We start from the raw sequence: 16,670 nt of genomic DNA on the forward strand, positions 1-16,670 counted from the left end.
CTCACCCTATCTCTAAGGGAGATGCCAGCCACCCTTCTGAGAGAACTCATTTTGGCCGCTTGTATTCGCGACCTTATTCTTTTGGTCATGACCCACACGGGACAACCCAATAGGTGAGAGTAGGAACAAAGATCCTGAGTGACATCAAAAAGGGCCTGTCAGCCTCAAACCCACAATGCAATACTTGTGTTGTGCACAAACATCAGTAGCATTAGAAAGTTACCCTCTATTTCCCATTCCGAGTGTGTTTCTCTTAAATGTAAGGCCAGTACCACTATTCCAAAGCCCCCTCAGATACAATGGAAACTATTTTTTAGCAATGGGATAATATTTTGTGGTTAGATCTTGTTGAGCTAGTCATTGTGAAAGTAGCTCTCAAGTTAAAAAATAAATTGTGGACACCCCTGCGTGTAATGACTACAGTAATACAAGCCAGACAGCGGATACAAGCTCCATAGGATCAATGATATGCCGAGATGCAGGACAAGAGCAATAAGGAAGCTAGTGTCTGTTTGTTTGTGTTCAGTTGTATAGCGCAGGATACACAGATGAGTGCATCCAGACAGATTGTGACATGTCATGACAATGTGTGACATCTGACATGTCGTAAAGTGTTTCCTCACAGGGCTGTGTGTGTGTGTGTGTGTATGGCGGTCTGGCAGGCAGGAAGGTCTTATCAGGTGAGACACAAAACACTGCTGAGATCAGCTTGTTTCTATTATAGCCTCTCTCTAGCTGGCATGCCATGCTCACTCCAACACCAGTGGTGGAAAAAGTACTCACATGTTTTACTTAAGTAAAAGTATCAATACCGGAAGAAATAGTGGTAGAACTATTCTGTTAAATACTACTTTTACAAGTAAAACTCTAATTCCGAATTTACTTGAGTAAAAGCGTACAAGTAACGGTATAAAAATGTACTTAAAGTACCAAAAGTATAAAGTACTCATTATGCAGAATGCCCCATTTCACATTTCAAATGCACAGAAACCTTGTTGAAAATAACAGATCGGCTATTTTCAAATGAAATAAATGCATAGGTCTGAAGTGGTATATGTTTGTAATAATAATACAAATCTACAAAGTAACTAGTAACTCAAGTTTTCAAATAAATGTAGTGGAGTAAAAGTGCAACATTTGTTTCTGAGTGACTTTGAGAGCTGTTTCACCGTACAAAGTAAATCAAAGAGGAACATATTTGGATTGATCAATAGACAATAATTGCTAATCAAAAGAGAAACTATTTCTCGGCCAGCAGAGTTACATCTTGGCAAGGTACATACAGGGCTGGATTAGCACCTCTGAGGGCCCCTATAGGTACATACAGGGCTGGATTAGCACCTCTGAGGGCCCCTATAGGTACATACAGGGCTGGATTAGCACCTCTGAGGGCCCCTAGGTACATACAGGGCTGGATTAGCACCTCTGAGGGCCCCTATAGGTACATACAGGGCTGGATTAGCACCTCTGAGGGCCCCTAGGTACATACAGGGCTGGATTAGCACCTCTGAGGGCCCCTAGGTACATACAGGGCTGGATTAGCACCTCTGAGGGCCCCTATAGGTACATACAGGGCTGGATTAGCACCTCTGAGGGCCCCTAGGTACATACAGGGCTGGATTAGCACCTCTGAGGGCCCCTAGGTACATACAGGGCTGGATTAGCACCTCTGAGGGCCCCTATAGGTACATACAGGGCTGGATTACTACCTCTGAGGGCCCCTAGGTATATACAGGGCTGGATTAGCACCTCTGAGGGCCCCTATGGGCATTGAAGCTCGAAGGGCCCCCCTGCACATGCACGTGCGGCTCAATGGGCCCACCCAAGCCCCCAGAAAGGCTGGCCAACATTGAAGTGCTTGGCCCTACTGGTCAGGGCTGGGACTGCAGGCGGGCCCGTGTATTTAGCAGGAGGAAACCCCCGTGCAGCTGGGGTTTAACATTGAGCACTTCTGCATTTTGGACACCAAAAATGTGGAAGTAGAGCGTTCTTCCGGGTGCTTCAAATCGCCACTGAGCAACTTCCATTGAAATGAACAGCAGGGCGTGGGTCTGTCGCTCCCAGTTCTCACTCTATCCTTTATAACTCTATGGGCCCACCCACCTTGAACAACAGCCAATCTAGCACATTGTTGCTGCTTTACATACATATTAATTTTTCTAGGCATAATTTATTTAATTCGGATTAGATAATAACAAAATGGGGGACATTTCCGTGGAGCTAAAAAAAATGCCCAAGGGACCCTTAGCACGTGCCGAAACTGCCCATAATTATGGTAGATTCGGCCCTTGGTACATTCACACTATTCTATGAATGAACCCCTGTGACACACGCACACGCACATACACACACACACACACACACACACACACACACACACACACACACACACACACACACACACACACACACACACACACACACACACACACACACACACACACACACACAACAAACGAGGAACCTGTAGTTTGGGTGCATAATTCATTCACCACACATGAACACATGTATGAACACACATCTATGAACACACGTCTAGACTGCATTCTGCAAGAAGACCATATTGGCGGGACTTGAAAAAGCGCTATACTTTCACATCAAGAGCACAACCATGTTCTGTCACTGAATGTACAGTAATAGACCTGCAGTGGCTCTGTCTTCAGTGCTTCTCAAATCTTTTTAATGTCATGGATTCCCCTTGCTATTTATTTCCAGTACTATATTCTTATGCCTAAACATACCGACATACAGGACGTCATGTCCTAGTATGAGCAAATAGGGGAAGGGGATCGATGTCACGTGATTCCTTGTTCGATCCGGCAAAACCTCCACCTGTCTCAAAGAATATGATTATTACAATCAGAACCATAAGATTGTATGCCTGAGTTATATTAAAGCACAAATAACATTTTTTATATTTAATATCATATTGTCTATGTCCCTCAAAGTTATTTCTAATGGTTTGAGCCTCAATCACCACTCTGATATAACCAGTCCTTGTCATTTTCTTTCTGGACTTTGAAAGCAGTTTTAGCTGCAGTACCACAATGTCCTGAGGTGGTGGGGGTGCTGATATGCAGATTATTTAATATTTTAGTCATTATAATACTGATGCTAGATAAAACCAGGCTTGTTTCCATTCCATGCCAGCTTGGGAAATCAAGTAATTATACAAAGAGTAATTATACAAAGTAGGGTGACATTGATGACATCACGATGAAGACAAAATCAGTTTAGCTGTTCCTGAGAGTAATTTAAAGAACCTATGATATGAAAGCCTGATTGTTCAAATTTGGTTATTCGTGGTGATATAAAACACATATATGTGAGCTCCAAAAACACAAAAGAAATTGAAATAGTTTATGTTATAGGTCCTTATAAAATATATAAAGGCTTTTTTCAAATCCTCGTTTTTCATAATGTTTTACCTTGGGCTATAGCCCATCTCAGACGGAATACTATAGCACGCCGTTTTTCATAATTTTTGAGGATTTGAAAAAAAGACGAAAATCATTCCGAGACCATGGACTATAGCCCATGGTCTCTGTGTGATTTTTGTCTTTTTTCAAATCCTCGTTTTTCATCATTTTTGACCACTAGTCCTTACCCGTTGTGAGATATTTTCCCCCCCTTGTGGCTGTGAAGGGTACTGTGCCCGGGTGCATTTGTAATTGACTAATAAATAAATTAATAATAATTAATGTGTCAAATCGAAAAAAGGGCTTCGTTACGCCCTCCATATGCATATGGTCAATGCCTGTGTGAAAAGTGGGACTGATTGGTGCAGGCAGTAAGGAGTTACGGCACTGTTTCTGACAGACACACACAGACACACAACACGGACACACACACATTTGGTTAATTATAGTATGATGGGCTATAGCCCATCTCAGATGGAATACTATAGCACGCCGTTTTTCATAATTTTTGAGGATTTGAAAAAAAGACAAAATCACTCCGAGACCATGGACTATAGCCCATGGTCTCGGTGTGATTTTTGTCTTTTTTTTTAATCCTCGTTTTTCATCATTTTTGACCATGGGCTATAGCCTATCTCAGACTGCATACTATAGCACGCCGTTTTTCATAATTTTAGAGGATTTGAAAAAAAAAGCCGAAAATCACTCCGAGACCATGGGCTATAGTCCATGGTCTCGGAGTGATTTTCGTCTTTTTTTAAATCCTAGAAAATCCTAGAAAAAACCCTTAAAATTTTTTTTACCTTTGGCTATAGCCCATCTCAGATAGCCCATCTCATCTCACATTTTTGAGGATTTGAAAAATAAAATCTAAATCTTTCCAAAATCATGAAAAATGACTGTCTTCTGAAACCATGAACTATATAGCATGTCGTTTTTTCATGATTTCATTTTTTTTTTTTTTTTTTAATACTATAGGGTGCCATTTTTCACGATTTCGGAGGATTTGAAAAAAAGGTGAAAATAACGGAAAGGTGACAGGCCATGTCCATTGCTATTCAATTTGCGACCCGCGGAGCGCCCCCCTTGTGGCCCTTTTTTGTATTATTCTGGGAATAATAAGAGGGCTAATGAAAGTTACAGGTATGATGGCATTTTTACAGTTGAAAGAAATGTAAATTAATGTGATTGCTGTTGGACCTGTAAATTACAACAAAACAAACTAAGGCGCTGGTTGTGGTACTTCCTGGTTTACCAGAACGGGGTTCAACTCCCTGCGGTGCCCTGCTCAATTTGTTGTATTTAAATGGTTTATTTTTTAAATTGTGTTTCATAGATGATAACCCCCAGGTTCTCTACTGTGTTTGTACTCCAAACCATGTCACCAAGTCTATTTATTAAGTGACAAGCCCGAAGGAACTCTTGGTCCCTTATTTTGTCTTTTTTCTCTTCTCCTTCTTCCGGCAAAAATGGCAGGTCTGGCTGAACCGTGCTGTCGGGTTTTCGCGAAACTTGGCAATATGGTAGAGGGCCATGCCAAACGGTGAGGACACGAAGCCCACCACCATTGGCCAAAGGGAGGCGCTATAGCAGTAAAACTGAAAATGCAAACTTTAAACGGGAAAAGCTCAGGAACCGTTTTACCGAGAGCAATACAACTTTGATACACATCCTTCATGCCGAACAACTTTCGTGTTCATGGTTTTGGAAGTCATGCTATAGTCCATCGTCTCGGAGCGCATGCTATAGGGTGCTATTTTTCACGATTTAGGAGGATTTGAAAAAAGGTGAAAATCACGGAAAAGCGACAGGTGACAGTGACTTTTTGACTTGCCATAGAGCTGCCATTGAGCCCCATTATAAATGTCTCAAATTTGAAAGCACTATATTTCTAAAACTATGAAACATTTCAAAGATTCCTTTTCAGACAAACATGTCCACCGTAAGATGAACCTAAGTAGGCTAGAATGGGGTTGCTAGGTGTAAGTATGTAGGACTAGTAGCATGCCAAAGTTTGTGCTATTGCCATAGAGAATGCATTGGGCGTTTAAGTTAAATAACTCATAAACTACAAAACATAAAAATTAAAAAAAGTTCCAGCATGTGTCTCCACAGTAAGCTGAATAATAAAAAGTGTGAATGGAGTTTCTAGGTGAAAGTGACTTTTGACGTGCCTATAGAGCTGCCATTGAGCCCCATGTTAAATGTCTCAAATTTGAAAGCACTATATTTCTAAAACTATGAAACATTTCAAAGATTCCTTTTCAGACAAACATGTCCACCGTAAGATGAACCTAAGTAGGCTAGAATGGGGTTGCTAGGTGTAAGTATGTAGGACTAGTAGCATGCCAAAGTTTGTGCTATTGCCATAGAGAATGCATTGGGCGTTTAAGTTAAATAACTCATAAACTACAAAACATAAAAATAAAAAAAAGTTCCAGCATGTGTTAAGTTAAATAACTCATAAACTACAAAACATAAAAATAAAAAAAAGTACCAGCATGTGTCTCCACAGTAAGCTGAATAATAAAAAGTGTGAATGGAGTTTCTAGGTGAAAGTGACTTTTGACGTGCCTATAGAGCTGCCATTGAGCCCCATGTTAAATGTCTCAAATTTGAAAGCACTATATTTCTAAAACTATGAAACATTTCAAAGATTCCTTTTCAGACAAACATGTCCACCGTAAGATGAACCTAAGTAGGCTAGAATGGGGTTGCTAGGTGTAAGTATGTAGGACTAGTAGCATGCCAAAGTTTGTGCTATTGCCATAGAGAATGCATTGGGCGTTTAAGTTAAATAACTCATAAACTACAAAACATAAAAATAAAAAAAAGTTCCAGCATGTGTCTCCACAGTAAGCTGAATAATAAAAAGTGTGAATGGAGTTTCTAGGTGAAAGTGACTTTTGACGTGCCTATAGAGCTGCCATTGAGCCCCATGTTAAATGTCTCAAATTTGAAAGCACTATATTTCTAAAACTATGAAACATTTCAAAGATTCCTTTTCAGACAAACATGTCCACCGTAAGATGAACCTAAGTAGGCTAGAATGGGGTTGCTAGGTGTAAGTATGTAGGACTAGTAGCATGCCAAAGTTTGTGCTATTGCCATAGAGAATGCATTGGGCGTTTAAGTTAAATAACTCATAAACTACAAAACATAAAAATTAAAAAAAGTTCCAGCATGTGTCTCCACAGTAAGCTGAATAATAAAAAGTGTGAATGGAGTTTCTAGGTGAAAGTGACTTTTGACGTGCCTATAGAGCTGCCATTGAGCCCCATGTTAAATGTCTCAAATTTGAAAGCACTATATTTCTAAAACTATGAAACATTTCAAAGATTCCTTTTCAGACAAACATGTCCACCGTAAGATGAACCTAAGTAGGCTAGAATGGGGTTGCTAGGTGTAAGTATGTAGGACTAGTAGCATGCCAAAGTTTGTGCTATTGCCATAGAGAATGCATTGGGCGTTTAAGTTAAATAACTCATAAACTACAAAACATAAAAATTAAAAAAAGTTCCAGCATGTGTCTCCACAGTAAGCTGAATAATAAAAAGTGTGAATGGAGTTTCTAGGTGAAAGTGACTTTTGACGTGCCTATAGAGCTGCCATTGAGCCCCATGTTAAATGTCTCAAATTTGAAAGCACTATATTTCTAAAACTATGAAACATTTCAAAGATTCCTTTTCAGACAAACATGTCCACCGTAAGATGAACCTAAGTAGGCTAGAATGGGGTTGCTAGGTGTAAGTATGTAGGACTAGTAGCATGCCAAAGTTTGTGCTATTGCCATAGAGAATGCATTGGGCGTTTAAGTTAAATAACTCATAAACTACAAAACATAAAAATTAAAAAAAGTTCCAGCATGTGTCTCCACAGTAAGCTGAATAATAAAAAGTGTGAATGGAGTTTCTAGGTGAAAGTGACTTTTGACGTGCCTATAGAGCTGCCATTGAGCCCCATGTTAAATGTCTCAAATTTGAAAGCACTATATTTCTAAAACTATGAAACATTTCAAAGATTCCTTTTCAGACAAACATGTCCACCGTAAGATGAACCTAAGTAGGCTAGAATGGGGTTGCTAGGTGTAAGTATGTAGGACTAGTAGCATGCCAAAGTTTGTGCTATTGCCATAGAGAATGCATTGGGCGTTTAAGTTAAATAACTCATAAACTACAAAACATAAAAATAAAAAAAAGTTCCAGCATGTGTCTCCACAGTAAGCTGAATAATAAAAAGTGTGAATGGAGTTTCTAGGTGAAAGTGACTTTTGACGTGCCTATAGAGCTGCCATTGAGCCCCATGTTAAATGTCTCAAATTTGAAAGCACTATATTTCTAAAACTATGAAACATTTCAAAGATTCCTTTTCAGACAAACATGTCCACCGTAAGATGAACCTAAGTAGGCTAGAATGGGGTTGCTAGGTGTAAGTATGTAGGACTAGTAGCATGCCAAAGTTTGTGCTATTGCCATAGAGAATGCATTGGGCGTTTAAGTTAAATAACTCATAAACTACAAAACATAAAAATAAAAAAAAGTTCCAGCATGTGTCTCCACAGTAAGCTGAATAATAAAAAGTGTGAATGGAGTTTCTAGGTGAAAGTGACTTTTGACGTGCCTATAGAGCTGCCATTGAGCCCCATGTTAAATGTCTCAAATTTGAAAGCACTATATTTCTAAAACTATGAAACATTTCAAAGATTCCTTTTCAGACAAACATGTCCACCGTAAGATGAACCTAAGTAGGCTAGAATGGGGTTGCTAGGTGTAAGTATGTAGGACTAGTAGCATGCCAAAGTTTGTGCTATTGCCATAGAGAATGCATTGGGCGTTTAAGTTAAATAACTCATAAACTACAAAACATAAAAATAAAAAAAGTTCCAGCATGTGTCTCCACAGTAAGCTGAATAATAAAAAGTGTGAATGGAGTTTCTAGGTGAAAGTGACTTTTGACGTGCCTATAGAGCTGCCATTGAGCCCCATGTTAAATGTCTCAAATTTGAAAGCACTATATTTCTAAAACTATGAAACATTTCAAAGATTCCTTTTCAGACAAACATGTCCACCGTAAGATGAACCTAAGTAGGCTAGAATGGGGTTGCTAGGTGTAAGTATGTAGGACTAGTAGCATGCCAAAGTTTGTGCTATTGCCATAGAGAATGCATTGGGCGTTTAAGTTAAATAACTCATAAACTACAAAACATAAAAATAAAAAAAAGTTCCAGCATGTGTCTCCACAGTAAGCTGAATAATAAAAAGTGTGAATGGAGTTTCTAGGTGAAAGTGACTTTTGACGTGCCTATAGAGCTGCCATTGAGCCCCATGTTAAATGTCTCAAATTTGAAAGCACTATATTTCTAAAACTATGAAACATTTCAAAGATTCCTTTTCAGACAAACATGTCCACCGTAAGATGAACCTAAGTAGGCTAGAATGGGGTTGCTAGGTGTAAGTATGTAGGACTAGTAGCATGCCAAAGTTTGTGCTATTGCCATAGAGAATGCATTGGGCGTTTAAGTTAAATAACTCATAAACTACAAAACATAAAAATAAAAAAAGTTCCAGCATGTGTCTCCACAGTAAGCTGAATAATAAAAAGTGTGAATGGAGTTTCTAGGTGAAAGTGACTTTTGACGTGCCTATAGAGCTGCCATTGAGCCCCATGTTAAATGTCTCAAATTTGAAAGCACTATATTTCTAAAACTATGAAACATTTCAAAGATTCCTTTTCAGACAAACATGTCCACCGTAAGATGAACCTAAGTAGGCTAGAATGGGGTTGCTAGGTGTAAGTATGTAGGACTAGTAGCATGCCAAAGTTTGTGCTATTGCCATAGAGAATGCATTGGGCGTTTAAGTTAAATAACTCATAAACTACAAAACATAAAAATAAAAAAAGTTCCAGCATGTGTCTCCACAGTAAGCTGAATAATAAAAAGTGTGAATGGAGTTTCTAGGTGAAAGTGACTTTTGACGTGCCTATAGAGCTGCCATTGAGCCCCATGTTAAATGTCTCAAATTTGAAAGCACTATATTTCTAAAACTATGAAACATTTCAAAGATTCCTTTTCAGACAAACATGTCCACCGTAAGATGAACCTAAGTAGGCTAGAATGGGTTGCTAGGTGTAAGTATGTAGGACTAGTAGCATGCCAAAGTTTGTGCTATTGCCATAGAGAATGCATTGGGCGTTTAAGTTAAATAACTCATAAACTACAAAACATAAAAATTAAAAAAAGTTCCAGCATGTGTCTCCACAGTAAGCTGAATAATAAAAAGTGTGAATGGAGTTTCTAGGTGAAAGTGACTTTTGACGTGCCTATAGAGCTGCCATTGAGCCCCATGTTAAATGTCTCAAATTTGAAAGCACTATATTTCTAAAACTATGAAACATTTCAAAGATTCCTTTTCAGACAAACATGTCCACCGTAAGATGAACCTAAGTAGGCTAGAATGGGGTTGCTAGGTGTAAGTATGTAGGACTAGTAGCATGCCAAAGTTTGTGCTATTGCCATAGAGAATGCATTGGGCGTTTAAGTTAAATAACTCATAAACTACAAAACATAAAAATTAAAAAAGTTCCAGCATGTGTCTCCACAGTAAGCTGAATAATAAAAAGTGTGAATGGAGTTTCTAGGTGAAAGTGACTTTTGACGTGCCTATAGAGCTGCCATTGAGCCCCATGTTAAATGTCTCAAATTTGAAAGCACTATATTTCTAAAACTATGAAACATTTCAAAGATTCCTTTTCAGACAAACATGTCCACCGTAAGATGAACCAATGGGGTTGCTAGGTGTAAGTATGTAGGACTAGTAGCATGCCAAAGTTTGTGCTATTGCCATAGAGAATGCATTGGGCGTTTAAGTTAAATACTCATAAACTACAAAACATAAAAATTAAAAAAAGTTCCAGCATGTGTCTCCACAGTAAGCTGAATAATAAAAAGTGTGAATGGAGTTTCTAGGTGAAAGTGACTTTTGACGTGCCCTATAGAGCTGCCATTGAGCCCCATGTTAAATGTCTCAAATTTGAAAGCACTATATTTCTAAAACTATGAAACATTTCAAAGATTCCTTTTCAGACAAACATGTCCACCGTAAGATGAACCTATCGTAGAGTAGAATGGGGTTGCTAGGTGTAAGTATGTAGGACTAGTAGCATGCCAAAGTTTGTGCTATTGCCATAGAGAATGCATTGGGCGTTTAAGTTAAATAACTCATAAACTACAAAACATAAAAATTAAAAAAAGTTCCAGCATGTGTCTCCACAGTAAGCTGAATAATAAAAAGTGTGAATGGAGTTTCTAGGTGAAAGTGACTTTTGACGTTGCCTATAGAGCTGCCATTGAGCCCCATGTTAAATGTCTCAAATTTGAAAGCACTATATTTCTAAAACTATGAAACATTTCAAAGATTCCTTTTCAGACAAACATGTCCACCGTAAGATGAACCTAAGTAGGCTAGAATGGGGTTGCTAGGTGTAAGTATGTAGGACTAGTAGCATGCCAAAGTTTGTGCTATTGCCATAGAGAATGCATTGGGCGTTTAAGTTAAATAACTCATAAACTACAAAACATAAAAATTAAAAAAAGTTCCAGCATGTGTCTCCACAGTAAGCTGAATAATAAAAAGTGTGAATGGAGTTTCTAGGTGAAAGTGACTTTTGACGTGCCTATAGAGCTGCCATTGAGCCCCATGTTAAATGTCTCAAATTTGAAAGCACTATATTTCTAAAACTATGAAACATTTCAAAGATTCCTTTTCAGACAAACATGTCCACCGTAAGATGAACCTAAGTAGGCTAGAATGGGGTTGCTAGGTGTAAGTATGTAGGACTAGTAGCATGCCAAAGTTTGTGCTATTGCCATAGAGAATGCATTGGGCGTTTAAGTTAAATAACTCATAAACTACAAAACATAAAAATTAAAAAAAGTTCCAGCATGTGTCTCCACAGTAAGCTGAATAATAAAAAGTGTGAATGGAGTTTCTAGGTGAAAGTGACTTTTGACGTGCCTATAGAGCTGCCATTGAGCCCCATGTTAAATGTCTCAAATTTGAAAGCACTATATTTCTAAAACTATGAAACATTTCAAAGATTCCTTTTCAGACAAACATGTCCACCGTAAGATGAACCTAAGTAGGCTAGAATGGGGTTGCTAGGTGTAAGTATGTAGGACTAGTAGCATGCCAAAGTTTGTGCTATTGCCATAGAGAATGCATTGGGCGTTTAAGTTAAATAACTCATAAACTACAAAACATAAAAATAAAAAAAGTTCCAGCATGTGTCTCCACAGTAAGCTGAATAATAAAAAGTGTGAATGGAGTTTCTAGGTGAAAGTGACTTTTGACGTGCCTATAGAGCTGCCATTGAGCCCCATGTTAAATGTCTCAAATTTGAAAGCACTATATTTCTAAAACTATGAAACATTTCAAAGATTCCTTTTCAGACAAACATGTCCACCGTAAGATGAACCTAAGTAGGCTAGAATGGGGTTGCTAGGTGTAAGTATGTAGGACTAGTAGCATGCCAAAGTTTGTGCTATTGCCATAGAGAATGCATTGGGCGTTTAAGTTAAATAACTCATAAACTACAAAACATAAAAATAAAAAAAAGTTCCAGCATGTGTCTCCACAGTAAGCTGAATAATAAAAAGTGTGAATGGAGTTTCTAGGTGAAAGTGACTTTTGACGTGCCTATAGAGCTGCCATTGAGCCCCATGTTAAATGTCTCAAATTTGAAAGCACTATATTTCTAAAACTATGAAACATTTCAAAGATTCCTTTTCAGACAAACATGTCCACCGTAAGATGAACCTAAGTAGGCTAGAATGGGGTTGCTAGGTGTAAGTATGTAGGACTAGTAGCATGCCAAAGTTTGTGCTATTGCCATAGAGAATGCATTGGGCGTTTAAGTTAAATAACTCATAAACTACAAAACATAAAAATTAAAAAAGTTCCAGCATGTGTCTCCACAGTAAGCTGAATAATAAAAAGTGTGAATGGAGTTTCTAGGTGAAAGTGACTTTTGACGTGCCTATAGAGCTGCCATTGAGCCCCATGTTAAATGTCTCAAATTTGAAAGCACTATATTTCTAAAACTATGAAACATTTCAAAGATTCCTTTTCAGACAAACATGTCCACCGTAAGATGAACCTAAGTAGGCTAGAATGGGGTTGCTAGGTGTAAGTATGTAGGACTAGTAGCATGCCAAAGTTTGTGCTATTGCCATAGAGAATGCATTGGGCGTTTAAGTTAAATAACTCATAAACTACAAAACATAAAAATTAAAAAAAGTTCCAGCATGTGTCTCCACAGTAAGCTGAATAATAAAAAGTGTGAATGGAGTTTCTAGGTGAAAGTGACTTTTGACGTGCCTATAGAGCTGCCATTGAGCCCCATGTTAAATGTCTCAAATTTGAAAGCACTATATTTCTAAAACTATGAAACATTTCAAAGATTCCTTTTCAGACAAACATGTCCACCGTAAGATGAACCTAAGTAGGCTAGAATGGGGTTGCTAGGTGTAAGTATGTAGGACTAGTAGCATGCCAAAGTTTGTGCTATTGCCATAGAGAATGCATTGGGCGTTTAAGTTAAATAACTCATAAACTACAAAACATAAAAATAAAAAAAAGTTCCAGCATGTGTCTCCACAGTAAGCTGAATAATAAAAAGTGTGAATGGAGTTTCTAGGTGAAAGTGACTTTTGACGTGCCTATAGAGCTGCCATTGAGCCCCATGTTAAATGTCTCAAATTTGAAAGCACTATATTTCTAAAACTATGAAACATTTCAAAGATTCCTTTTCAGACAAACATGTCCACCGTAAGATGAACCTAAGTAGGCTAGAATGGGGTTGCTAGGTGTAAGTATGTAGGACTAGTAGCATGCCAAAGTTTGTGCTATTGCCATAGAGAATGCATTGGGCGTTTAAGTTAAATAACTCATAAACTACAAAACATAAAAATTAAAAAAAGTTCCAGCATGTGTCTCCACAGTAAGCTGAATAATAAAAAGTGTGAATGGAGTTTCTAGGTGAAAGTGACTTTTGACGTGCCTATAGAGCTGCCATTGAGCCCCATGTTAAATGTCTCAAATTTGAAAGCACTATATTTCTAAAACTATGAAACATTTCAAAGATTCCTTTTCAGACAAACATGTCCACCGTAAGATGAACCTAAGTAGGCTAGAATGGGGTTGCTAGGTGTAAGTATGTAGGACTAGTAGCATGCCAAAGTTTGTGCTATTGCCATAGAGAATGCATTGGGCGTTTAAGTTAAATAACTCATAAACTACAAAACATAAAAATTAAAAAAAGTTCCAGCATGTGTCTCCACAGTAAGCTGAATAATAAAAAGTGTGAATGGAGTTTCTAGGTGAAAGTGACTTTTGACGTGCCTATAGAGCTGCCATTGAGCCCCATGTTAAATGTCTCAAATTTGAAAGCACTATATTTCTAAAACTATGAAACATTTCAAAGATTCCTTTTCAGACAAACATGTCCACCGTAAGATGAACCTAAGTAGGCTAGAATGGGGTTGCTAGGTGTAAGTATGTAGGACTAGTAGCATGCCAAAGTTTGTGCTATTGCCATAGAGAATGCATTGGGCGTTTAAGTTAAATAACTCATAAACTACAAAACATAAAAATTAAAAAAAGTTCCAGCATGTGTCTCCACAGTAAGCTGAATAATAAAAAGTGTGAATGGAGTTTCGTAGGTGAAAGTGACTTTTGACGTGCCTATAGAGCTGCCATTGAGCCCCATGTTAAATGTCTCAAATTTGAAAGCACTATATTTCTAAAACTATGAAACATTTCAAAGATTCCTTTTCAGACAAACATGTCCACCGTAAGATGAACCTAAGTAGGCTAGAATGGGGTTGCTAGGTGTAAGTATGTAGGACTAGTAGCATGCCAAAGTTTGTGCTATTGCCATAGAGAATGCATTGGGCGTTTAAGTTAAATAACTCATAAACTACAAAACATAAAAATTAAAAAAAGTTCCAGCATGTGTCTCCACAGTAAGCTGAATAATAAAAAGTGTGAATGGAGTTTCTAGGTGAAAGTGACTTTTGACGTGCCTATAGAGCTGCCATTGAGCCCCATGTTAAATGTCTCAAATTTGAAAGCACTATATTTCTAAAACTATGAAACATTTCAAAGATTCCTTTTCAGACAAACATGTCCACCGTAAGATGAACCTAAGTAGGCTAGAATGGGGTTGCTAGGTGTAAGTATGTAGGACTAGTAGCATGCCAAAGTTTGTGCTATTGCCATAGAGAATGCATTGGGCGTTTAAGTTAAATAACTCATAAACTACAAAACATAAAAATTAAAAAAAGTTCCAGCATGTGTCTCCACAGTAAGCTGAATAATAAAAAGTGTGAATGGAGTTTCTAGGTGAAAGTGACTTTTGACGTGCCTATAGAGCTGCCATTGAGCCCCATGTTAAATGTCTCAAATTTGAAAGCACTATATTTCTAAAACTATGAAACATTTCAAAGATTCCTTTTCAGACAAACATGTCCACCGTAAGATGAACCTAAGTAGGCTAGAATGGGGTTGCTAGGTGTAAGTATGTAGGACTAGTAGCATGCCAAAGTTTGTGCTATTGCCATAGAGAATGCATTGGGCGTTTAAGTTAAATAACTCATAAACTACAAAACATAAAAATTAAAAAAAGTTCCAGCATGTGTCTCCACAGTAAGCTGAATAATAAAAAGTGTGAATGGAGTTTCTAGGTGAAAGTGACTTTTGACGTGCCTATAGAGCTGCCATTGAGCCCCATGTTAAATGTCTCAAATTTGAAAGCACTATATTTCTAAAACTATGAAACATTTCAAAGATTCCTTTTCAGACAAACATGTCCACCGTAAGATGAACCTAAGTAGGCTAGAATGGGGTTGCTAGGTGTAAGTATGTAGGACTAGTAGCATGCCAAAGTTTGTGCTATTGCCATAGAGAATGCATTGGGCGTTTAAGTTAAATAACTCATAAACTACAAAACATAAAAATTAAAAAAAGTTCCAGCATGTGTCTCCACAGTAAGCTGAATAATAAAAAGTGTGAATGGAGTTTCTAGGTGAAAGTGACTTTTGACGTGCCTATAGAGCTGCCATTGAGCCCCATGTTAAATGTCTCAAATTTGAAAGCACTATATTTCTAAAACTATGAAACATTTCAAAGATTCCTTTTCAGACAAACATGTCCACCGTAAGATGAACCTAAGTAGGCTAGAATGGGGTTGCTAGGTGTAAGTATGTAGGACTAGTAGCATGCCAAAGTTTGTGCTATTGCCATAGAGAATGCATTGGGCGTTTAAGTTAAATAACTCATAAACTACAAAACATAAAAATTAAAAAAAGTTCCAGCATGTGTCTCCACAGTAAGCTGAATAATAAAAAGTGTGAATGGAGTTTCTAGGTGAAAGTGACTTTTGACGTGCCTATAGAGCTGCCATTGAGCCCCATGTTAAATGTCTCAAATTTGAAAGCACTATATTTCTAAAACTATGAAACATTTCAAAGATTCCTTTTCAGACAAACATGTCCACCGTAAGATGAACCTAAGTAGGCTAGAATGGGGTTGCTAGGTGTAAGTATGTAGGACTAGTAGCATGCCAAAGTTTGTGCTATTGCCATAGAGAATGCATTGGGCGTTTAAGTTAAATAACTCATAAACTACAAAACATAAAAATTAAAAAAAGTTCCAGCATGTGTCTCCACAATAAGCTGAATAATAAAAAGTGTGAATGGAGTTTCTAGGTGAAAGTGACTTTTGACGTGCCTATAGAGCTGCCATTGAGCCCCATGTTAAATGTCTCAAATTTGAAAGCACTATATTTCTAAAACTATGAAACATTTCAAAGATTCCTTTTCAGACAAACATGTCCACCGTAAGATGAACCTAAGTAGGCTAGAATGGGGTTGCTAGGTGTAAGTATGTAGGACTAGTAGCATGCCAAAGTTTGTGCTATTGCCATAGAGAATGCATTGGGCGTTTAAGTTAAATAACTCATAAACTACAAAACATAAAAATTAAAAAAAGTTCCAGCATGTGTCTCCACAGTAAGCTGAATAATAAAAAGTGTGAATGGAGTTTCTAGGTGAAAGTGACTTTTGACGTGCCTATAGAGCTGCCATTGAGCCCCATGTTAAATGTCTCAAATTTGAAAGCACTATATTTCTAAAACTATGAAACATTTCAAAGATTCCTTTTCAGACAAACATGTCCACCGTAAGATGAACCT

This window comes from Protomyctophum parallelum (genome assembly GCF_964188405.1).
Source record: "Protomyctophum parallelum genome assembly, chromosome: 8".
Lineage (NCBI taxonomy): Eukaryota > Metazoa > Chordata > Actinopteri > Myctophiformes > Myctophidae > Protomyctophum > Protomyctophum parallelum.